The following is a 25,002-nucleotide window of genomic DNA, read 5'->3' on the forward strand; positions in this document are numbered from 1 at the left end:
CACTGTTGGCTCGGTTCGCACCTTTTGTTCTTGATACTGGGGCCTCGGATCAACAGTTTTATACAATAATACTGAAAGGCTGGAAGATTGTTTTTGCTCCAGCAGGTGGAAGCGAACAATGAAAACACTCCCCAGTTTCCCGCTTCTTCTTCTGATCCTGGCTGAGTTTCCCTCCGCTTTGACTTCTTTTGACTATTTCTTGCAAAAAGAGCCAAGTATTTCTTACTGGCAGTAAACAGCCAGCTCTCTCCTGACTAACCGCCCTTATTCCAAGGAATTACATTTTCCAGTCGTTTAGGGCCATATTTTTGGACGGGGGGAAATTTGGAGGGGCCTGAACTCTTTTGGAACCCGTCTCCACATTTCTCAGGGGAGGTGGACGTGCGCAGATATATATGAAAAAGAAAACATTAATCATCTAAATTTACGCTCCTTTGTGGGAATTGAACCTCAGTGCAGAATTATTCTCCCAGTCGTATTCAAAAAAATGTTTTCGCATGAAGGAGATGGAGATGAACCGAGCAAGAACATAGTGTAGTTTGATCCTGTGCAGTGGTTCTGAAGGGGACCGAAAAGTGGGTTAAGGGAACCAATTTCAGGGGGTCTAAGTCATTTGCGGGTCCTGACATCATATCAGCTGAAGAACCACTGATCTAGTGAAACTCTGTTAAAGCAAAACGCTCCAGAGATGTCGCTCATTCTCCACTGAACTGGCTTTAAAGTGCAGAATGCAAAAAAATATAGTGTTTTTGTGTCGAAGGCCCACGGCCGGATTGAAGTAAAATGGGCCCCGGGGCGGTGTTGGGATTTCTTGGAGAATCAAAATGGAAACATTTAATTAACCTAATTATTCTTTTAGGTCCATCCATCCATTTTCTTCCGCTTTATCCGGGGCCGGGTCGCGGGGGCAGCAGTCTCAGCACAGATGCCCAAACTTCCTGGTCCACACACACTTCCTCCAGCTGTTCTGGGGGGACCCCGAGGCGACACCAGGCCAGCTCGGAGACATAGTCCCGCCACCGTGTCCTGGGTCTTCCACGAGGCCTTGTCCCACTAGGACATGCCTGGAACACCTCCCGCGGGAGGCGACCAGGAGGCATCCGAAACAGATGCCCGAGCCACCTCAGCTGCTCCTTTCGACGTGAAGGAGCAGCGACTCTACTCCGAGCTCCTCTCAGGTAACTGAGCTCCTCATCCGATCTCGAAGGGTGCGCCCAGCCACCCTGCGAAGGAAACTCATTTCGGCCGCTTGTATTCGCGATCTCGTCCTTTCGGTCATTACCCAAATCTCATGACCATAGGTGAGAGTGGGAACGTAGATCGATCGGTAAATCGAGAGCTTTGCCCCGACTCAGCTCCCTCTTCACCACGACAGACCGATACAGCGACCGCATCACTGCTGACGCCGCACCGATCCGTCTATCGATCTCACGCTCCATCCGTCCCTCACTCGTGAACAAGACCCCGAGATACTTGAACTCCTCCACTTGAGGTTCTTTTAGGTGAGACATTTATTTTCAAAGTAAAAAACAAGGCTTCCTTAAATATAATAAGTTTTCTACGATATATGGAGTATTATTACAAATTTGCTTGATGTACAGTAATATCCGCAAAAGAAAAAAGCCTTCATGAAAAGCGGTGGTCCAGATTGATGGAGTGGATATCTAGGAGAAATATGTGATATTGTTGTTTTTATTTTGTATCTGTATAACATGCAAATCATTCCATTAGAAATGCATCTGATGTGTTTTTCTGTTTTGTCTGTTTGTACTGTAACTACTACTTAGTTACCGGTAGTTATAATTTTCCCCCTTTCCCCGGTTTAATATATTTCAAAATGAGTCTTCTTTTTTTTTAATTTAAAAAATATATATATATATTTTATTTTTTTCCCTCCCTGTAATATGTATTTAATCATAATTTTAGTTTGTATTTTTTTTTTAATTTATTTTTAAACATTTTCCCTTGATTAAGTTAAAAGATCATGTACATTTCATAGAATGTGGTGTGCATGTGTGTGTGTGTGTGTGTGTGTGTGTGTGTGTGTGTGTGTGTGTGTTTTTGTTTGTTTTGTTTTTATGCTTTGTCGATGTCACTTGTCCTGTCATGTGTGGTTTTAAGTTGAAATAAAATAAAATAAATAAATAAATGGGCCCCGGGGCTAAAGTTTGTTTTTAGCCCCCCCCATATGGTCAATCAATCAGTCAATATTTATTTATTCATATAGCGCCTTAACAACCTCTGCACTTAAACTGTATATCTGTCTGTTGGATTTATCTCTCTTTACAATAAAAGGATAAATGGAGGATTTTAGTTTAAAAAATGACAAATTTGCAAAAACAGTTGAACATAATGACCCCAATTTGAGCCCTGTGGCCCTCGCGGGAGAACCTTTGCCACTGCCAGACTGGTGGGGGGGGGGGGACACATTTAAAGGGGGGGCCTGGGGATCCTCCCACAGAGATTTTTATTTTATTTTAATGGTGCATTTTGATGCATTTTAACAGACCATGTTCTTCCCCCAGTCTCAACGCAATGAAAATGGCTCAGACCTTGAATAAGAACTAGCTTAGACCCAGATAGGTCCTGGTTTAGTCTTAGTTTGGTCTTGGTTTAGTCCTGGTTTAGTCCTTGCGAATCCCTGATGTCAAAGCATGACCTCACCTCATCACAGGAACACAAAACACCTAAAGAGATTGCACTTATCTGATTGAAAAGGGTGGAGCGGATTACTAAATACCCAGACTTCCCTCTTCCCATGGCCATTTTGAGGCTGTGATGCCGCTCAGACCAAGAACTCGAGACAACGCGGCGTTTCCAGTGACTCAAGACTCACTAATACAGTAGTGGTTTAAGTCACCCACTGGTTTAGCTCGACGCACACCCACACACTACGCACGACCCGTCTCCATTGTCTGCAGTGAGTTATCGCGCTCTTCTGTGTTGCGTTTTCATATCTCAGCCCAGTAGTTGGCTGTCCCACCGCACAGGAGCCCGTCCAGAATGTCCAATGCCAAAGACACACAAAAAAAAATGAATCCAGACCATGCACTGCAAAAAGTGCCCTACTAAAAACAAGGGGAAAAAAATCTTAAAATAAGGCATTTTGTCTTGTTTTAAGGAAAAATTATTTATTCTAGAATTATTTCTAGAATATTTTTCTTGTCATAAAGCAAGAAAGAAACACTAAATTTAAGCAAATAAATAGCTAGAATTAAGTAAAATGTCCTCAGAAAATGGAATAATTTAAGGAAAACATTCTTATTTAGTGAAAAATTGTGGGTGTTTCACTTAAATGTTGCTTGATTTCAGTAAATTTTCTAAATTACACACATTTTTGAGCAAAATTTTGCCTGTGCCCGGAGACCCGTCTCCATGATGTGGAGCCAGGCTGATGGTCAGAATCACCTGGCTGGAGGATTCACCTATTGTACATGTTTTAGTGGTGGGGAAACGTACGCAGACACAGGGAGAACATGCTCCGCACAGAAAGGCCCCGTCCTGGTGGGAATCAAACCCTAGACCTTCAAGCTGTGAAGCTGAGGCTCTAACCGCTGTGCCACCGAGCCGCCCACTTAAAGAATGGAATGTATTTTCTCTCTGTGAGAATCAGTTCTTAAATTAAGAGTTGTTGTGATCTTATTTTTTCTTAAAACAAGAAAAAATATTCTTTGTCTAAAGCTGAGTTTTTCTTTCTTGTTACAAGAAAAATTAGCATTTTTTAGCAAATATATCTGAACAAGAAATGGCTAGATTTTATTTCCTAAAATAAGATTTTTTTTCTCAAGAAAACTTTGCTCGGCAAAACATTATTACTTTTTAGGGAAAAAATAACAACTTGTTTCTTAAAGTAAGACATTTTTTACTTGCTTAGAATCCACTTTTTGCAGTGTGTGTAATTGTTGTAAATCTTTTCTTTATTACAAGAACGACAGCGGGAAGGCCGAGCTCCATTCCCGATGTCTGAGAAGAAAACCACACATATGGTAGGCTTTGTTTCTCGAGCTTTTCGTTTGTTGGCAGCTTCCCGGACATCGGATGGTGTTTGAGTTGGCAGCTTTCACTTAAAAAAATAAAAAATCATTGACGTCGTTGTTGAGTGGAGCGTAACGCGCATCCTCTGAGTAAAAGAGTTGGGTTTTGGCGCAGACGTCACAACCGCCTAAACGGTCCTGGACAAACGTCAGCCATGGTCTTTGTTAATGACTGGACGGTGAGCAACCACTGTCTGGATTCTGATGGAAAGGCCGAGTGTGACAAATCGACGTGGACTCGGGTTATTTGTAATTTTATTTTTTTCTTTTACCGACAGGAAGAGGAGTGTCTCTTGAGGGTTTTTTTCCCGTCATTTGTGACTTTACCCAGATTTAATGAAGATCTACAGTTCATTTTGTAACATGGGACTCTCTTGACCTTAATGTGAGCGGGCTTATGAAGGTTATTGAGAGGAGCATGTCCCCCGTTTTCTGGGAACTGGACTGTGGGACCGTCGCGTTTGGCTCAGTCCACTTGAAAATCTGGCAGGGATAACGTGGATTTGTAGTAGCAGCTACAATGTGTTCCGATGCAATATGTTACTACTTACAACGTTACTAAACTGGAATCAGGAATGGCAAAAGTGTTTTGTTTGCTTTTCACACAAATTAGCACCACGTCATAAATTTAACTAAACTGGGGCTATAATGGATCTAAAATAGGCCTAAATTAACTGGGTGGCTTAAACGTGCTGCTAAACATTTCTTATTACGATGAATGTTCAATGTTCCTTGGGTGTTTCACATCATTACTGGGGGAAAAAAAAGGTTGAATTCACACACAAGTTGTAATGCGATTTATAGGTTGATTGTCATAGCGATGTGTAGACCAGTGTTAATTTCGTCGACTAAAATGTTTAGTCTTAATTTTAGTCAAAGTGTTATTTTTGACAACTAAAATTGGACTAAAACTAATTTAAAAGTTTTTCATGAGACTAAAACCATGACTAAAATGTCCAGATATTTTAGTCGACTAAATAAAAATGACTAAATAAAAATGAAAAGGAGAGACTAAAATCAGCCAAACTTCTATTGACCGTCTGAAAGAACCTCAGATCATGTAAATTCTCTGCCAAAGGATCAGCTTTGAGCTTCGTTCATGTGGAGCAGCTCCAGGAAGCAGAGGAACAACATTAAATATGATTATAATTAATATTATCAATCCCCTCCTGGAACCGGTGGTGGAGGGGTTTGAGCGCCCGAGTGATCCTGGAGCTCTGTTGCCGGGGCTTCATGCCCCTGGTAAGGTCTCCCATGGTAAACAGGTGACGGGTCAGACAAAGAGCGGTTCAGAAGCCCTTTATGAGAGACCGACAGGCCCTGTTTGAACCATGAGGCCGTCCTTCTGTGGACCCACCACCTGCAGGAGGAGCCATAGGGGCTGGTGCAATGTGATTTAGGCACCTCCAACAGCTGCCCCCACGACCCGGCAACGGACAAGTGGAAGAAGATGGATGGATGGATGAATATTATCAATGCAAAGTCGACGAAATTCGTCTTAAATTTAGACTTAATTTACATGCAATTTTAGTCGACTAAAACTAAACTAAAATTGAAGATATTTTTTGGACTAAAACTAGACTAAAATCAAATTACATTTTCGTCAAAAGACTAAGACTAAAACTAAATTAAAATATGTTGTCAAAATTAACACTGGTGTAAACAAGCAGCAACCTCCCTCACTCTTGGTACAGATGAGTTTTCTGCCTTTTTCTGTGAACTGCATGTGTGGTTTCTGTTCCACATTGTGTTACTGGATGCTTTTGTACGTCTTTGCCGTGTTTTTGTGAGGTTTGGTGGATTTTTTTTTTACAGACAAAAGTCCATAATGGTCCTGAAGAAAGTAAGCAAACAGCTAGATAATGAGCTAAAGACATTTGAGACCGACAGATTTCTTCTTCTGAAACACAGAAGAGACACCAAGGACCACACCTGCAGCGGAGGCTTCGCAAGAGGAGCTACAGAACAGCTGGTGCGTTCATGTGGGTCTAAAGAACTCGGTTGAGAAATGTACGTGACCGCTCGCTCAACTGAGGAAAACGACTTGGGAACTCGGGTCAAAACGTGATATTTTTTTAAAACTAGCAAACCAACATTTAGCTTTTGAGACGCTAACACATTTAACACATTTAAATGATTAGCTGAGCTAAGCGCTAATCAATGATAAAAGACTGTTTTTTATTTGATGACATCAAAATCCCCACCTTCCCACATAAAAAACACATGAACACAAACCAACTGGGGACAATGATGTCACATCTCGGGAAAACGAGCTCCCCAGTCCACATGAACGCACCATAAGCCACACTTGTCTTCTAGCCAAGGGCGGACTGGGACTGAAACAGCCCTGGACTCTGGTCAGTCTGGCCCAAGTTAGCGTAAATGTGACACTTCCACAAATACATACGTTAACCTCTTACCCCCCGCCTTAACCGAGAGCATTTTCTCCAGTTCGGCTTTACCCAAATCTAAAAGCTTCTTGACTGGAGAGCAACACTGTAAAGTCTCATTTGAAAGCTCAAATCGAGAAAAGTGATGGTAACTTTTTGTCACGTTGTCGCTGCATTTTTGTCATGTTTTTGTTGCTTTGTCAATACTTTTTTGTGGCTTTTTGGCCTGTTTTCGTCACTTTTTTGTCACTTTTTTGTCACTTTTTCGTCACTTTTTCGTCACTTTTTCGTCACTTTTTCGTCACTTTTTCGTCACTTTGTTGTGTTTTCGTCTCTTGTTTTTTTTTTTTTTTTTTTCATGTTATTGCTTTTTCATCGCTTTTTTCATTGCTTTGTCGTCACGTTTTCGTCACATTTCTGTTTCTGTCACTCTTTTGTTGCTTTTCCAGCACATTTTTGTTTTTGGATGCTTGTCTTTTAAGCTTTTAGATTTGGGTAAAGCTCAGTTTCGCCCGGGGGTAAGGGTAAGGTAAAGTGAGAGGCCGGACCGGTGGCCCTAGAGCCAGTGGGCCTTCTGTGCTCTTCCAGAATACAGGACACATGGCCAGTCCGCCCCTGCTTCTAGCCCTGCTAATGATCTGGTTAATGCTCTTCTCAGAAATTGGTGAAAGACTGTTGACTGTGGAGCGGAGGGAGCTGTGCAGGAGGAAGAGAAAGGAGAGGTAGATGAGCTGACTAGTGCAGGACACCATGCTCTGAAACAGGGACAAACCCAGGAGGTGATGAACCAGGATCAGTTCGTGACTCTAAAATGTCCTGGCTTGACATGACTGAATGGTGAATATGTGTCGCAGTTCGTGGGACGCTGCTGCACTAAAATCCCCGTCCATGCCCTCAAACTTTGCCCGGGTGTCCTTGGGTCAAGAAACATCCGGCAAAGTGCGTCATGAAAGGTACAGAGTTACAAACGGGCGCTTCAGTTCAAGAACATTTCTTCTTGGCCCGTCTCCAAAGCTCCCCACTAAAATATGAGAAACATCATCACGTCACCGGTCTCCGAGTCGATAATTTACTGCCTCTTTGTGAAGAAAAGTGCACTTCAGGGGGCGCTGACCTGTAGGGAATGTGAGTCTCAGTGTTGTGTTGTCAGCGACTGGCTGTGTTGGCACCGTCTTGAACTCTGAACACAGTATTATTTTCATTGCTCTCTCATTATCTTTTATCGCTCGTTAGCTCAAGGCTGAAGGAAATGGGTTTATTCCTGGGTCTGCTCTCATCGCTTCACCTTGGTGTTTACGAGCTGATGATTTTAGAGTCTTTGTCTGCACATCCTATGGGTATTAGGCTGATGTTGTCGAGTTTGGTGCACAGCTGAACAAATGTTTCATAATATTCTGATGAAAAGTTCTTAAGAAAACCACAGCTTTTGACTAATTCCCCGTCATGAACAAAATTCGAAAGAAAGTGTTGGGCCATTTTACACTCTTAAACACCTCCCCTTAAAGTGGAATTGAGCTGATTTAAAATGCCACGCCTGATTTACTGAGCTTCAAACCCGAGAAGACGAGGCAAAAGGTTAAGTTTAGTAAATGCTTTCATTAGAACCAATATATCAAAGTCTTTGGAAGTAATCAGCCAACAGAGTACACTGCAAAAAGTACCCTCCGAAAAACAAGGACAAAAATCTTAAAATAAGACATTTTGTCTTGTTTTAAGGAAAAAAATTCTGCCAATGGGGTCAGCATTTTTTTTCTTGCTAAGAATTCTTATTTCTAGAATATTTTTCTTATTGGCGCAGACGGTAGAGCGGGTCGTCTCGTGATCGGAAGGTCGGGGGTTCGAATCCCACCTCCTGGAAGTGTACACTGTCGTTGTGTCCTTGGGCAAGACACTTCATCCACATTGCCCCCAATGTCTGCGTACATTGGTGTATGAATGGGTGAGTGGATCCTTGCTGTAAAGCGCTTTGAGTGCCTAATGTAGGTGGAAAAGCGCTATATAAGTTGAGACCATTTACCATTTACCATTTACCATCATAAAACAAGAAAGAAACACTAAATTTAAGCAAATAAATAGCTAGAATTACGCAAAATGTCCTCAGAAAATTGAATAATTTAAGGAAAACATTCTTATTTAGTGAGAAATTGTGGGTATTTCACTTAAATGTTGCTTGATTTAAGCAACATTTTCTAAATTACACAAATTTTTGAGCAAAATGTTCTTAATAAATACTAATATTTAATGGAAATATTGCCCGTCGCCATGATGTGGAGCCAGGCTGATGGTCAGAATCACCTGCTGGAGGATTCACCTATTGTACATGTTTTTAGTGGTCGGGGAAACGTATGCAGACACAGGGAGAACATGCTCCACACAGAAAGGCCCCGTCCTGGTGGGAATTGAGCCCAGGACCTTTGAGCTGTGAAGCTGAGGCTCTAACCGCTGTGCCACCGAGCCGCCCACTTTAAAGAATGGAATGTATTTTCTCTCTGTGAGAATCAGTTCTGACATTTAGAGTTGTTGTGATCTTAGTTTTTCTTAAAATAAGAAAAATATTCTTTGTCTAAAGCTGAAGAAGATTCAAAAAGTTTTTATTTCTTGTTACAAGAAAAAATTAGCATGTTTTTTAGCAAATATATCTGAACAAGAAATGGCTAGATTTTTCTCAAGAAAACTTTGCTCGGCAAAACATTATTACTTTTTAGGGAAAAAATAAGAACTCTTTTCTTCTTTTTACTTGCTTAGAATCCACTTTTTGCAGAGTAGAGTAATAATTCACGGCTCTGTCTATCAGACTTGCAGGTATGTATTTAGGCAATGGTATCTGGTCATCCTAACCTGATTAACCACCTTCTGTCACTTCTATCACAGAATTCAAATTGTGTTAGTCAAACCAAAGCCACATTCAGCCCAAACAGTGCCTTCTGGGTGACCTCGACCGGTCGGCATCACGAGATTCCTGTTAGCTCCTAAAAAACGCTCGACACACAAAATGCCTGTGTTTTCAAAGCAGCAAATTCAGGCTTTCCCTTTTTTCCGAAACAACACCCCAGTAATCACGTTCTGCCTCCATGAACGTCTTCATTGTACCCGAGCCAAGGTCCCGTCTTGCTCAGGTCTTACGTAACTTTGAGGGTGACTCCCCTCCGTGCAAGCTTTCCCAATGTCCGCACAAAGTGGGCTCATGTAAAACAGCAGAGGCGCATGGTTTACATAGCTACGGCCCGGACTTGAATGCGGATCTTAATCCACGCGCAGAGGGGGCTGCATACCTCAGACTCCCCCTGTAGGCTCAGGAAGGGGCTCAAGTCAGGAGCATTATTAGAATACCACGGACTTTGGACTGACGCTAGGGCTGTGTCAACGGTACGGAGTGTTTTAGAATTTATTCACACACTTATTTTCTGAGTAGCTATACTATACTAATACTATTAAGTGTGCATTTTCTCAGTTTTTCTCCCTTAAAAAGAAGCTGATGTTTGTGCGTATTTGACCTTAGTGACCCTGCGGATGTATGACGGGTCAGCATGGCGCCTTTACTTTCCCTCACAGTGGTCTCTACAACGCTCCAGGATCTATTGTTTTGTAGGTTTTCTGAAAAACTTGGAAACAATTGATCCTGGAGCGTCCTAGAGACCACTGTGATGGAGAGTAAAGGCGCCGTGCTGACCACTCATACAGCCACTGGGTCACGACAAGGGTCAAATGCATACAAATATCAACTTTTTTCCCCTATAAAAAAGTTGCATAATGAATCTTTAGCCTCCACCTGAACCAAGTATATTTAAAATGTAACAGCTTTTTGGAAAAAAAAAACTGTAAAATAGCGATGAAAGCGCCATAAAGTATAGCAACAAAAATGTGCAGGAAAAGCAAGAATAACATAATAGACAAGCGACAAAAACAGACAGAAAAGAGATGAAAAAGCCACAAAACAGCAACAAAAACGTACCGGAAAAGCAACGATAATACAATAAAAAAAAGCGATGAAAAAGCAACCAAAAAAAGCGACAAAAACGTCTCAAAAATGTGGCATGAATGCGTTACTCTGGCCTAAGCTCCAGTCAAGAAGGAGGAGAAAATGAGCTCAGTTAAAGTGGGGGGTAAGAGGCATGTACAAACGTTGTATTCGTGATTTGTATTATTGTAAATTGTGCAGAAATTGTGTCTGGTCTTTGTGCGGGCCATCAGTCATGCAAAACGACCAAGTTCAAGTTTCAAGTTTAATGGTTTTGTATAGCCCAATATCACAACAGAAGTCGCCTCACAGCTGCACCAAACATCAAGGCAATAAAACAGAGCAATAAATATGACAATTAAAAGCTCAGGTGAATCCAGGCAAATATAATGTCCAATAGGAGGTAGCGACGAGCGGCGTGGGCGTCCCCCGTCCTTAGACTCTCCAGCGCGGCAAGGAAAAACTCAAAAAAACCCGGCAGGAGAAAAGAGAAACCTTGGGGAGAACCACAGAAGGAGAGATCCACTCCCATGGACGGACAGGCTATAGAGACCCAGGGCAGAAGGATCCCTCAAGATCACAGACCGTCCAGTCCTCAGATTCCAGAATGCAGGGTTCCTCCGACCAAAGATGTTGTTAGCATTTGGGCTCTCCCAGCATATTCCTATAGCTCCAAACGGAGGTGAAGTTGGAAGCTCCCACGCACACAGACCAGACAGGTACGTATCTAAGCTCAGGTAAGAACATATCTCAGTATGGGGGAAAAAAAACGGTGGCCGGTCCCTTTAAATTGTGGTTGTAGCCCTTCCCAGATAAATAGCAAAGATTTAACAATGTTATGGGAAAAAGACAAGCAGGTACCAATGTCCATGGGGTTACTGCAGAAGAAAGCGACTCCTTTAACCGCCGGGTCAGTGATATTTTATGAATCAAATCAATCCAACCCGCACTTTCTTCAACTCCAGTGTGTACATCAAACACACTTCAGCGCCATGAATCTTTTACATTTTCACTCTCCATTGATTTTCCATTACACTGACTGGGAGTTGGTTGTAGAATGACACATTTCTGATCTCTAATAATAATAATAATAATAATGCATTTTATTTCTTAGGCGCCTTTCGAAACACTCAAGGTCGCCTCGCATCCACAAGTATAATTACACAACAATTAAAAACCGTTAACCCAAGTGACACACATGTCGTAAAACAGATTTACAACATTAATATGATTAAGTGGCGCCAGTGCCTGTAATCTCAGGGCATTCCACTGTTTGTCCATCAAGAGATCCTGGAGTTCATCCAGACCTCAGCCTGAAGGAGCCTCCCCTCACTCACAGTCGGCGCTAATGACTGTAATGAGCTCTCTAAGCAGAGTAAACGTGCAGTTACATCTAAGGAGTGAAAGATGATAAACTCTCAGTAAATCAGTGAATCATCATCTGACAAACAAAACAGACATCCATTTTTGAGCCCTATTAACAGGGTCGTTGTGGATCGTTCGCACAGCAGTGAGCGTGAAGCACTGCACAGATTAGCAGTGTTCGTTCTACAGGCCAAGTGTAAATCCATAGATCACACTTACGCTGCTGTAAATCTCCGTGAGCTTCTTGCACATCCGTTTGCTTTACGACTTCCTCCTGACACTCTTATACGCCTGGATGTACGAGCTCATGCCCCGGACACAGTAGCAGCCCTCACTGTGTCCTGCTCACGGTATATCCTCAGTGATCCCCCAGATGTGTTAGGAGCAGGGGCACATCTGTCCGCTTAAAACAGCTGCATGTGCTTTAGAGTGCAATAAAACGTGGCAGTGTGGGGGAAAAAAAAAAAATCATGTGTCCAGATTAGCAGATGTGGCACAGATTATGATGATGTGTTACTGAAATATTGTGTCTTTAAGTGAATCAAATAAAAGACAACACTTCAGTCAGTTTATTTTTATGATTTTGTTAGTGCCATGGAGTAAGGGTATTGTACACAGTGGGAGGAAAAAGTATGTAAACCCTTGGAATTTCATACATTTCTGCCTAAATTGGTCATAAAATGTGGTCTGATCTTTATTGGATTCACAACAATTAGCAAATAGTGTCTGCTTCATCTAATACCACCCAAACAATTACATGTTATCATATTTTTATTGGCCATAACATGTAAACATTCACAGGACAGCGTGGAATAAGTAAGTGAACCCAGGAATCTCACTGAACTGCAGCAGTTTTGTAAAGAGCAATGGTCCAAGATTCATCATTGTACAGAAAACGCAGTTATCGCTGCCAAAGGAGGGTCAAACAGCTATTAAATACAAGGGTTCACTTACTTATTCCACACTGTCCTGTGGATGTTTACATGTTATGGCCAATAAAAATATGGCACCATAATTGTTTGGGTGTAATTAGATTAAGCAACCACTGTTTGCTCATTCTTGTGGTTTTAATAAAGATCACACCATATTTTATGACCAATTTAGGCAGAAATGTAAGACATTCCAGAGGGTTCACATTCTTTTTCCCTCTCACTGTATCCACCTGTGTGTTATTGTCTGAATCTAATCCAATGGAGCCTTATACTTGAAAGTAAAGAGGTTCATAATCAAGTGAGCAAATTACTTTAAAGGGGGGGTATTATGCAAAATCGACTTTTTCAAGCTTTACATCATGTTATTAAGTCATTCCCTCATTGAAAACATGCCTGAAGTGTTGCCTTAGCACATTCACGTATTTTCGAGTAATCTGTAAAAACTCTGATGGCGGCCATTTTAGGGATAAAACGCCTGATTCCTTCAGGAAACGCCCTCGACCTCCAGGATACGCCTCCGACCTTTCGTCACCAGCCGAGTAACCAACCACTGCTCCTCAGCAGAACCCCCTCCCCGCAGTGTCTAGCCCTAAGATGTAAACAGAGTCATCATGGAGGATTAGCTTCATGTGTTGTGGACCGGAGCCACAGCAGACTTTTACAAAGACACACATCAGTGTTTCTGTTACCGAAACACCCAGGATTAAAACCGGTGACAAGAACACTTATTTCAGTGTCTGGTTCTGCGCTGGGCCTTGATGATGCACAGAGCCTCCGGAGAAAGCTAATGCTAAGCTAAACCTCGAGTCATCACGTGAAAACGAGAAATATGCACAAATAAAGTCAATAAAACCACCACACACATAAAGAACCGTTTAACAATGATCACACACGGAGCCAGGCTTGTTGATTTGGAAGTTTATTGCTCACATTTCATCTACAATGGGTCATAGCCGAGTGGTTTTTTCCCAGAGCTAACAAGCTAGCCGCGACAAGCTAACGGGAAAATTCACTGAATACAAGCAGCATATTATGCATTGAAAACGTCACTAAAACAGGCAACTGCTTGAAGCAGCCTTTATGACGATCACACACGGAGCCTGGCTTGTTGATTTTGTAGTTTATTGCTCACATTTCATCTGCAGTGTGTCGTAGCCGAGTGGTTTCTCCCGGAGCTAAGGCACCATTAGCCGCGACAAGCTAACAACCTTCGCCTTCACAACATTCATTGAAAACAGGCAGCATATTATGCACAAATAACGTCAATAAAGCAGCAACTACTCGAAGCAGCCTTTACGATGATCACACAATGAGCCTGGCTTTACACATTTGTGGTTTATTGCAGACTTTTCATCAACAATGAGCTGTAGTCGATTATAACAAGCTAACGGGTAACCTCGAAAAACCATTGTCCACCTGCACAGATAATGTCCGTCTTTTGAATCGTATGGGCTCCTGCAGATCCTGGTGTCGTCCATGGGGGTATAGTTAGAGATCCATAGGGCATGGCAGATGCAAAGAGAAGCCTCCAAACAGCAGTTATTTTTCAGTGAAGAGCCCCTTCCAAGCGTCCGGTGTGGAAGGTTCGTCTCCAAATAATATCCTGTGTGGCCATTGTTCACAAAGTGATAAACAGTAGCTCCTTTCCAACAATAAAAATTAAAATGCACCGATCGTAGTTTCAATACTGTTGAGACAACGAGCGCAACGAGCGCAGTGTTGACAGTGTGTGGAGGGGGCGTGTCGGAAAGGGTCAGAGGTTCTTAAAGAGACAGGGGCCTATTTCAAGTCATTTGCTTCCGCCATTTTGAAAGAGCAATTTTATACAAGGCAGTTATTCTAATTTACTGCATTGACAGACCAACAGAAGGTTTGGTCATCATTGTAGTGTGCTATAGACTGGTGCTATGTGGCTGAAAAAAGCATAATACCCCCTCTTTAAGATTCCGACTTTAGGTTCTATCTCAGACGTAGCTTGGAGTGGAGCTGCTGTTCCCCTTCACATGAAACAAGCTGGAAAAGAAAATAGATAAGTAAACACAGATACAGCTTCTTGACAAAGGCTTGTTGGAGCCGATACCCGTGGAAGAAACCAGCAATATATTTTAAAGATTTTATAGTTTACCAGGCCAGCACAATAAAGGCTTTTTCATGCTTTTGTCTCCTCCAGGCTGGACTACAGGAGCCTCCAAAAGCTCCAGTATGTTCAAAACGGCGCTGCCAGGATCCTGATGAGGGGGCGACAACACGAGCACATCACCCCCATCCTCCGTACACTGCACTGGCTCCCCTTCAGTCCCGCATACAATACAAGGCATCACTGTCTGCACGGTGTGGCCCCCACTTACCTCACCGAACTGCTCACACCACACACCTCAACCAGGACCCGGTCAGGACAACAGCACCGTCCAGTCATGCCCAGGACACGGCTCAAAACTATGGGCGGCAGGGCCTTTGAAGCCGCTGCTCCCTGCCTGTGGAACGCCCTCCCAGACCACCTCAGGGCCCCACAGACGGTGGACGCATTTAAAAAAGGAACCCACCTTTTTACAAAAGCTTATTTTAAGGCAAGACACTGCAGGTGAATAGGGAAAAAATGTGTATTCACAGATATAAATTTGAAACTTTTGCTGTCGATCACTGGCATAAATGTGGGGAAAAAATACATGGCGAGCTACATTCAGATTTATGGCTTCATTTTATTGATAAATGAGTTGCCAAGACTTTCTCAGAGGGAATTTAGGATTTCTTGTTTAGTTTTTTTTTAGTGGAAAATTTTGTAAAAATTTAATTTTCGCCTTATTTTTTTGACATCCAAAACTCAATAAATGGGGCTTAAGGGATTAAATAATAAAAAAATCCCTCTGAAAAAATCTTCAAAATATTGTTCAGTCCAAGGCTGGAAAATTTGAAGTCTTTAGGTCCGACTGACGTGGACATAGTGTCGCCACAATGACAGAAAAATGTGTTTTGAGAAAAAGGCCGTTGAAATTGCATTGTCCCATACAAGTCTATGGGGGAACATTGAATCAGCGCAATATTTAAACATGTTATTGTGAAGATTAGGCATATTTTCTGTTTCCGGGTGAAAGCTTACATGTTCAGAGACCAATTTGGCCCAAAACCTGAAAACTGAAAAAATTGAGTTTTGCCTGGAGTGTGTCATGATTTGTCTTTTGTTCCTCTGTTTTGGTATGTTTTGTCTTTGGTCTTGTCCTGTTTTATTTTGACATGTGTTCTGTCCTTGTGATTTTGCTTTACTTCCCTCGTTACCTGCCTGCCCCGCCCTGATGTGTTTCACCTGTGCCCCGTTTCCTCTTGTATTTATACCCCTGTGTTTCCCTTGTCCTTTGTCGCGTCATTGTCTATGTCAGCCCCGGTCTGTTTCAGTTTTGTCATTTTGGTTTTCATCGTTTATTAAACATTGCCAGTTTTTGTTGCAGTCCTGCATTTTGGGTTTTTATTTTCTTCGCACCACCTCGTACCATGACAGAGTGTCTTCCCTTAACAGCTAATGCTTTGGTTTTTTAGTCCTGTCTTTTAATACATGTTGTGTTGTACTTTATAATGTTTTGTTTTTAACTATGCTGTCCACTGTAGCACTTTGAGATTTGGTGTCAAATATAAAGTGCATTACAAATAAAATGTATTATCATTATTATTTTTAAATGTAAATAGATGATGGATGAGTGCCTTGGTTTTTTGTTTTTCTTTACAGGGAAAACTAGATTTGAGAGAGCATTTGTCGTGCATGGTTTGTACGACATCCATCCATCCTTTGCTATTTCTTAGCTGTATGCTACATGTTAATCGCACATACTTGTCCCTATCAAATAAACACATAATGTAATATTTGGGGCCACTCCAGCAGTGCATCTTCTGTGTCTGAGGTGCCACACAAGCTCACTCTCCGTGTGGAGGAGCAGTTACTCCGAGCTCCTCACCGTATCTCCGTAGGGGAACAACGTCTATCATGCAGAGGAAATTCTTTTAGACTGATTATTTCCAGGCTTTGTACAGTCTTAATGCATGACTAAGAGTTCATTCACACGCCCAATCTGTGCCACCCAACGACTCCAAGCATTACACAGTGAGGACTCCATTACAGCACTGTGCTTTGACAGTCCGTGGCGCACTGGGTGTTCTGACAATAATTTGTTAAAAAGAAGTTGCTATGACACAAACAAGGAGAAAACCAATGATGAGAGTTGAAATTCATCCGAAGATGAGCTCACGTTGAAACCTGTCCAAGTTTCACAACAAAACTGGCAGAAACACACAGCGCAGTTTTGAAATGTTGTGAAAGCGGCCTCACTCACGTTTAATTGAAAAATAACTCGCAATGGAAAATTAATCACGTGGATCTTTGACAGGGGAGTTGGAGGATGCGGATGATGAGTGACCAGTGTGAGCGGTGTGTGTCCTCATCACTCATTTCCTCAGGTATTTTTGGCAAAGGCAAAAATACTCAGAGGAAGTATAACTCTTCGGTTGGAAAGACTTTTTTTTCATAGACAGATTTTCCGCTGTAGTAAATACAATTCGATTAACGCTCTTGGTATGAGCAGTTGTCCATGTTTTTCTGTAGAACTGCAGACTTATCTTTGTTTTTGCCAGAAAAGTGCTAAAGTTTTGAAAGCTTACACTGCAAAAAGTGAATATCAAGCATTGGCTTAAATGACTTCAATTGAGGAAATGTATCTTGTTTTGAGCGGTTTTCACTCATTTAGACACTTTTCCAGATCGGACCAAGTTTACTTTGCTTGTTTGAGGACATTTCAGACCAGTTCTGAGGTAAATCTCGCTTGAAATAAGAAAGTAAAATTGCCAATGAGATAAGACCAATTTTCTTACCCCATTGGCAAAGAAAATGACCTGAAATAAGGACGAAATGTATTGAAACGAGTCAGAAACATCTCAGAACAAGTGAAATAATCTGGGACAAATGCCCAAGAACTTCTTAACTAGTCAAAACAACTAAAATTTGGATTATTGTGCTCAAATTGAGATGTTTATACTGATCTAGTTAATTACTTTTTGCGGTGTAATGAGTGTGATGGTGGGATTCTTAAGGTGAGATACTTGATTTAGAGCTACTGTTCTCCCCATTTGTAACAAAACGGAGATAAAAGCTTAATTTACGTTAGCATTAGGGAATTCTACATCACTGAAAACCACCTGTCAGAAGCCAGGCATTCTATCTTGTGCCAGTATCTTGGAGTTCACATACAGTATGTAATAAAACAGGTCATGCAATTCACTGTATGCGATTTGATCCCACATTGATGCCACAACTGAATTTAACCGGCCAAACACAGAAGCGATGCGGCCTTTTCACACTTCTTACGAAACGCCTATGATTTAAACACAGCGTTGGTTTTGTCTTTGTTCGGCTGCTTTTCAGAACCGCTCGTCAGAAGAGTCCAGCCCTCCACATTCCATTAAAATAAAGACTCAAGTATCTATAACAAATCATTCGTGCACAAACACACACGCTCTCTCCCGGTGTGGAGAGGAGCGAGCGAGGCGTCGGGCTGAAGTCACATGACGACCATCTGCTCTCACTTAACATGTTTGACCTGGTTCACCCAGCGGAAACTGACACCGAATATAACCTGCCTCTACAGCACTGCTCCATCCTGTATACAGTATAGATACTGTATATATTTTTACATAACAAACACAACTTCATTTTGATTGTTGAGAAGTAATTGAGACGTTAGAGTGATGAGAATCTCAGAAGTTGATTGAAAAGTTGTCGTTCTTGTCTATGTAAATAGAAAGTGCAGATATAGCTGATTATGTATTAGGGCTTTATTAGGGTGGTTGTATATCTAATATAAAAGCTTCTCTTCAACAATGCATCTGTTTAGACTGATAAGACAGGGGTGCCGGCCCTCTGATTAATTTTTGGTGGCTCTCAGGAGTCTTATTGACTTGGCAAGCAATCCATACTGTGATGTGTTAGACGAGTTAATACGTACCTGTCTGGTCTTTGTGCATGAAAGAGCGTGGTAGCTGCCAACTTCACACCCGTTTGGAGCTATAGGAATATATTGGGAGAGGCCAAATGCTATCAACATCTTTGGTCGTTTTGCGGGACTGAGGGCACTCACAAAGACCAGACTTTAAAGAGACTAGATGCAAGTTGGTCATTTTGTGCTCACTACTGCCACCTCAGGTCTCAGTTCTATATTAAAGAGGGGGTATTGTGCTTTTTTCAATCACATAGCACCAGTCTACAACACACAACAATGATGACCAAGCCTTCTGTTGGTCTGTGAATGCAGTAAATTAGAATAACTGCCTTGTATAAAATGTCTCTCTCAAAATGGCTGTAGTGAATGTCTTGAAATAGGCCTCTGTCTCTTTAAGAACCTCTGACCCTTTCCGACACGCCCCCTCCACACGCTGTCTGTGGCATCAGTGGGGAGGGGGTTCTGCTGAGGAGCAGTGGTTGGTTACTCGGTTGGTGACGAAAGCTCGGAGGCGTATCCAGGAGGTGGGGGCGTTCCTAGGAGGACTCAGGCAAACCTATCCCTAAAATGGCCGCCATCAGAGTTTTTACAGATTACTCAGAAATACGTGAATGTGCCGAGGCAACACTTCAGGCATGTTTTTAATGAGGGAATGACATAATAACATGATGTAAAGCTTGAAAAAGTCCATTTTGCTTTAACACCGTTTTGAGTGACAGTGCAGGATTTTAGAGGCAGTTGTGGTGAACAGGTCTGAGCTCATTCTACACATGAGGACATGGCTGGAACATGTAGGGGGAGGAGAATACTTATTTTTAACATTTTTTAACTCTGTATAATCCCTTAGTGCGAGCGACAGTGGCGCAGATGGTAGAGCGGGTCGTCTCATGATCGGAAGGTCGGGGGTTCAAATCCCGGCTCCTGCAGGTGCAGACTGTCATTGTGTCCTTGGGCAAGACACTTCACCCAATACCTATGTGTGAGTGGTTGGTGGTGGTCGGAGGGACCGTTGGCGCAGATGTGAGCAGCCTCGCTTTCCCCCAGGGGAAACTGTGGCTGCTAATGTGGCTCACCACCGTCAGCATGGAGGTGGTTTCAAGTGTGAAGCGCTTTGGGTGTGACTTGTGTCATATGCAGAGCGCTACACAAATAACATTCCCTTCCCTTTAAAATCTGACATTTTATTGCAAAAAAGAGCTGGCATCGTTTTCCAGAGCCAAATTAAAGGTGTGGGGAACAGGAAACCGCTGTGGCCCTCCTCACTATATAGGCTTCAATATCGCGCTCTAGATGAAGAAAAGTTTGGACGTCTCTGCTTTAGCCCACACGGCAAAAGAGCGACACTAAATACCGTTGTAAAAGCAACAACAACACATTAAAGCTGAACTGGAGGGGGGTTAAGGGGTTAAGACCATTCACACTGCATTTCTGAGTCACTCTTTGTATGTAATGCACATACTAGTCTGGTCTGTGGTCGATCTCACCAAACCACTCACTCATACACCACAGATAATTAACATTTAATAAGACTATCTTTCATAATAATGAGCTTAAATATATTTTGATTTTCCACTGTGATGACTGTCAGAAGCAACCAAAAGTACTTGAAAACAACAGTCTTACAAAGGCACAAAGAAGAGTCTGAACTGTGTTGGCTCATCAGGCGCATCATTGAAATCCCATTGAAAACTAACCAGTGTAACTCAAACTGCTGGCACTTTCTCTCGGAGGGCTCTGTTTGTGTTGTGTTTCCCCCCTCGTGCCTCGCTGTTGCTGTGATGAGGTCATGTGTTTTATTGTGGACCGTGTGCTGGGCGCGTTCACAGTTCGGAGGAGCTACAGTATAGGTGAAGCCTCTGGGATTGTCCAAAACATGTTCCAGCTGTGACACTTCATCACAAATACCTCGAAGCTTGAGCGGAGGCCAAACTGGAGAATTACGCACACGCTTCGTGATCGGTGCAGTGTGGTTTTGATGAATGTTTTAACTCCCACACAAAGAAATTGAAAGTGCAAGTACGAGATAAAACTCAAGAGCTGTTTGGAGGCTGGATTCTGACATGGCCAAAACTTGTATTATATAACAGTAAGAGTATTGTGGATAGGATGACAAAAAACAAACAAAAAAAAACCACTATGAATATTAAACAGAATGTTGACTACAGCCTATAGGGCATGTGTTAATTTTGACAACATATTTTAATTTAGTTTTAGTCTTAGTATTTTGACAAAAACGTAATTAGATTTTAGTCTAGTTTTATTCGACTAAAATTGCAAGTAAATTTAGTCGACTAAATTTAAGCCGAATTTAGTCGACTTTGCATTGATAATATTCATGATAATCATATTTAATCTTGTTCCTCTGCTTCATGGAGCTGCTCCACATGAACAAAGCTCAGAGCTGATCCTTTAGCAGAGAATTTACATGATCTGAGGCTCTTTCAGACGCTCAATAGAAGTTTGGATGATTTTAGTCTCTCCTTTTCATTTTTATTTTGTCTTATTTTAGTCGACTAAAATATCTGGACATTTTAGTCACAGTTTTAGTCTCATGAAACACTTTGAATTTAGTTTAAGTCCAATTTTAGTCGTCAAAAATAACACTTTGACTAAAATTAAGATTAAAGATTTTAGTCGACGAAATTAACACTGCTATAGGGCATGTGTAACGCCTCATTTGAAAGCTAAGACCAACAAAACTGATCCAAACAGATCTTTTTCCTTGCGTTGTTGCTGAGTTGTTTTGCCAATTTTTCATCAGTGGTGGAAGAAGCACTGAATACTCTTACTTAAAGGGACGATACAGAGTTTAAAAATGTTAAAATTATGTATTGTCCTCTCCCTACATGAATGAGCTCAGACCTGTTCACCACAACTGCCTCTAAAATCCTGCACTGTCACTCAGAAAGGTGTCGCTTCGGGTCCGAATTGCCGTCACACACGAGCTTAATATAGAATCTGCAGTTACACGTAAGACCTGAGGTGGCAGTAGTGAGCATAAAATGACCAACTTGCATCTAGTCTCTTTAAAGGTGCACTACGCACTATGCAAGTGGACTTCATGAAGCTCCAGGATCAGTCGTTTTTAGGCGTTTGTATCAGAAACTGGCCACAAACCCCAAAACAGTTGATTCTGGAGCTTCATAAAGTCCACTATGACGGAAAGCAAAGGTGCCAGGCTGCACCCATAACGCCACTGAGTCACTAAAAGGTAAAATGCACTCAAATATCAAGTTAGTTTTTTCACACAAAAGTTACACAGTGCACCTTTAAGTAGAAGCGCAGATACAGGTACTTAAGTAGTAAAAGTATCTGAAAACATTTTTACTTAAGTAAAAGTATAAAAGTTTCCTTTGTTGAATTTACTTTATAGGTAAAAGTATTTAAGAGTTTAATGTGCAGGATTTTTCTCTTTTTTTTTCATCATTTGAATCAAACCAGATCTACAAAATGAGTAAACCACTAAATCAGGTCAAAAACAGGAACTAAACCAGGTCTAAACAGCGGATTAAACAAGGTCTAATCCAAATCTAAACAAGGACTAAAGGAGTAAACCTCTAAACCGAGTCTCAACTGAGACTAAAGTTCATAGGTCACTTTGAAAATAAAATACTTTTACTATTAACTTTAAATTTACAGATGTAGTGGAGTAGACAATACAGACACAGGCTCTAAAATGTAGTGAAGTCAAGGTGAAAACTATTCATCATAAAATGTACTTAAGCAAAGCAAAAGTACTTATAGTTTTTTACTTAATTACTTTCCACCACTGTTTTTCATCACTGTATTTGTCACTTTGTTGTTGCTCTTTTTGGTCACGTTCTGGTCGCTCTTTTGTCGCCCATTTGTTGATTCTTTTTGTTCCTGTTTTGTGACTTTTTTTGTGGCTTTTCTGACAATTTGTTCCAGAAGCTTTTAGATTTGGATAATGCCAAACAGGAGACGATGTGCTCGGTTCGGTTGGGGGTTAATTATCCATGTTTCTAGTTGTAGTCATGTGGCTGCCATTTTGTGATACTGGGTTATGTGTTATGCCTAAGGACACCCCCCCCTCCCCCCCCCCCATCCCCATCCCTCCAGTGAGTGGACAAATGACTGCATATTTCTGCAATATGTCACTGTAAGACACGTATTATTTTCCACAATTGGCCAACTAATCATACTTCTTCCTTTTGTGTACTGCAACAAGGCTCTTGTTTAATGTTGGCAGGCTTGTTTAGGGCAGACCCTCTCTAACCGTCTGCGCGCTGTCAAACAATAGAACGTTTCACAAGGAGCTGCTGCACAAACCGAGTAAGTCGATGTTTTGTTTTGCCGAGTTCGAAACGTGGGTGCCCCATGTGTGATCGATTAGAAAGTGGAACAAAAAACACACACGTAATTAGAAAAATGACCAAACTGTCCGGACCTGAGACGCACAGGGATGACCTAAACGGGCGTGCCTTGAAAAATACGCCCAGTTTAATTGAATAAGGACAGAATTGTGGAATTGTTACAGACACACTCACACACAAAGCGGGGGCGGTGCAGACTGTAAGGTCCTGTGCTGGGCTGGGGTTTGGAGTTTACGTTCTCTGTGACAACTGTAGTAAACTAACTCTGTCCAAATGCTCCATTGTAGGAACTTTTTTTTTTTTTACTGCCCTGCTTTTCTTCTCTCCTTTTGTTCTTGTGTGTCTTCTAGCCTTTTTAGGACATGGTTTATAACGACATACCCGGAAAGCTAAATGCTTTAAAGGAATAGGCCACCGTTTTTACATACTGAGATATGTTCTTACCTTAGTTCCACTACAAAGTATAATCACACAAAATTAAACAATGTGGATTTTCTAAGCGGATAAAAGGGGGGACTATATTGTAAGGCGTAATAATACCAGGAGTAGTTTGGCATCCGCACAGTAAAGTGAAGATTACTGCGCGGATTTCGAACGGATTTCGAACGGATTTCGAACTTATTACGCCTTGCAATATAGTTCCCCCTTTTATCCGCTTAGAAAATCCACATTGTTTAATTTTGTGTAATTATACTTTGTAGTGGAACACTTCACGTAACCATATTTAAATAGGGAAAACGTGGAAGAGCTTGGTAGCTTCTATCTTGACCTGTTTTGGAGCTATAGAGGAGAGAGGGAGAGGCTAAATGCTAACGCCGTCTGTGCTGTGTTTACGTGACTGAAGGCACGGGTGAAAGCTAAGCACTCTTCAAAGCTAAGGTAAGAACATATCTCAGTATGTAAAAACGGTGGCCTGTTATTTTAAAATGTTTAACCCACTGCTCTATTGTGATGTGACTACAGGAGGTTGTTTTAAATGGGAGCAATCTTTCAAGTTTAAACACTACAAAAAGAAATGTATGGCAGCTCTGAGGGGATTTTCATCTTTATTGTGCGCAGGTTACTTGAGCACTTATAGCTTGGGATACTTGGAATGGTTTCAGATACATGAAACCAAATCATATTTCAAAATGGATTAATTTTCCCCAGTTCGGCCTTACCCAAATCTAGTAGCTTCTTGACTGGAGAGCAGCAGTAATGCCTCACTTGCTAAGAAAAGTGATCATGACGTGGAACAGAATCCTTCTCGCTGTACGAAAATGCCCCACGTTTAACACATTCAGGACTCAATTAAAAAAAAACTGGTTGAAATCCAATCAACATGCGATCATTAGACCAGTGTTTTTCAACCTTTGTTGAGCCAAGGCACATTTTTTTCATTGAAATAATCACGAGGCACCACCAGCAGAAAATGTTCTCATCAAAGTGTCTTGGCGAGGAACACCGTATAGTCTCACTAGCCACAATGCCCCAATGCCTCAATGCCTCACTAATTCTCTTGTCTCAGAGAAATTAACTACCTGATATGGAAGAGTATAATATGGTTACTCTTCCGATCACTAGACAGCATAGACCAGGGGTGTCAAACATACGGAGATGCCCTGTAGAGCATAAATTCCAGAGTATGTCGAAAAAAAAAAAAAAAAGTGAGTCTCTCGCCCATTCCTGTGCGGAGTTATGAATTTTTAAAGAATAACCAGAATGGTCATTTTAGCCACTAGGGGCATTAAATAAAAAAAGAAAAGGATAGAGTTCCACACGTGTCCAGCAGAGGGCACTGACATAATAAGAGCTCAGGGTATGAACAACACATGATATAGCCATGTGGTAAATGGACAGTCTGCCCCAGGGCGGCTGTGGCTTCACAGTTTACCACCACCAAGTGAATGAATAATGACTACTGCACTTTCAGGAACTTTCACAGGCTTGTAAAGTGCAATACAAGTCTAAGCCGTTGTCATTAATGAAGCTACAGTCAAGTTGGGGCTTTGATCAAATCACAGCTCATTAT

General features: G+C 41.7%; 1 protein-coding gene across 1 annotated transcript in view; it reads right to left on the reverse strand.

The window, feature by feature from the left end:
- LOC306974533 (thrombomodulin-like) overlaps positions 1-19,274 on the reverse strand; it is a 29,936-nt gene extending 10,662 nt beyond the window's left edge. Inside the window, exon 1 of the mRNA XM_079571821.1 lies at positions 19,265-19,274. The gene's annotated coding sequence lies outside the window, so the exon portion shown is untranslated. The remainder of the gene's footprint in view (positions 1-19,264) is intronic.
- Between the last annotated feature and the right edge of the window lie 5,728 nt (positions 19,275-25,002).

The sequence above is a fragment of the Gobius niger genome, assembly GCF_951799975.1.
Source record: "Gobius niger genome assembly, chromosome: 15".
Lineage (NCBI taxonomy): Eukaryota > Metazoa > Chordata > Actinopteri > Gobiiformes > Gobiidae > Gobius > Gobius niger.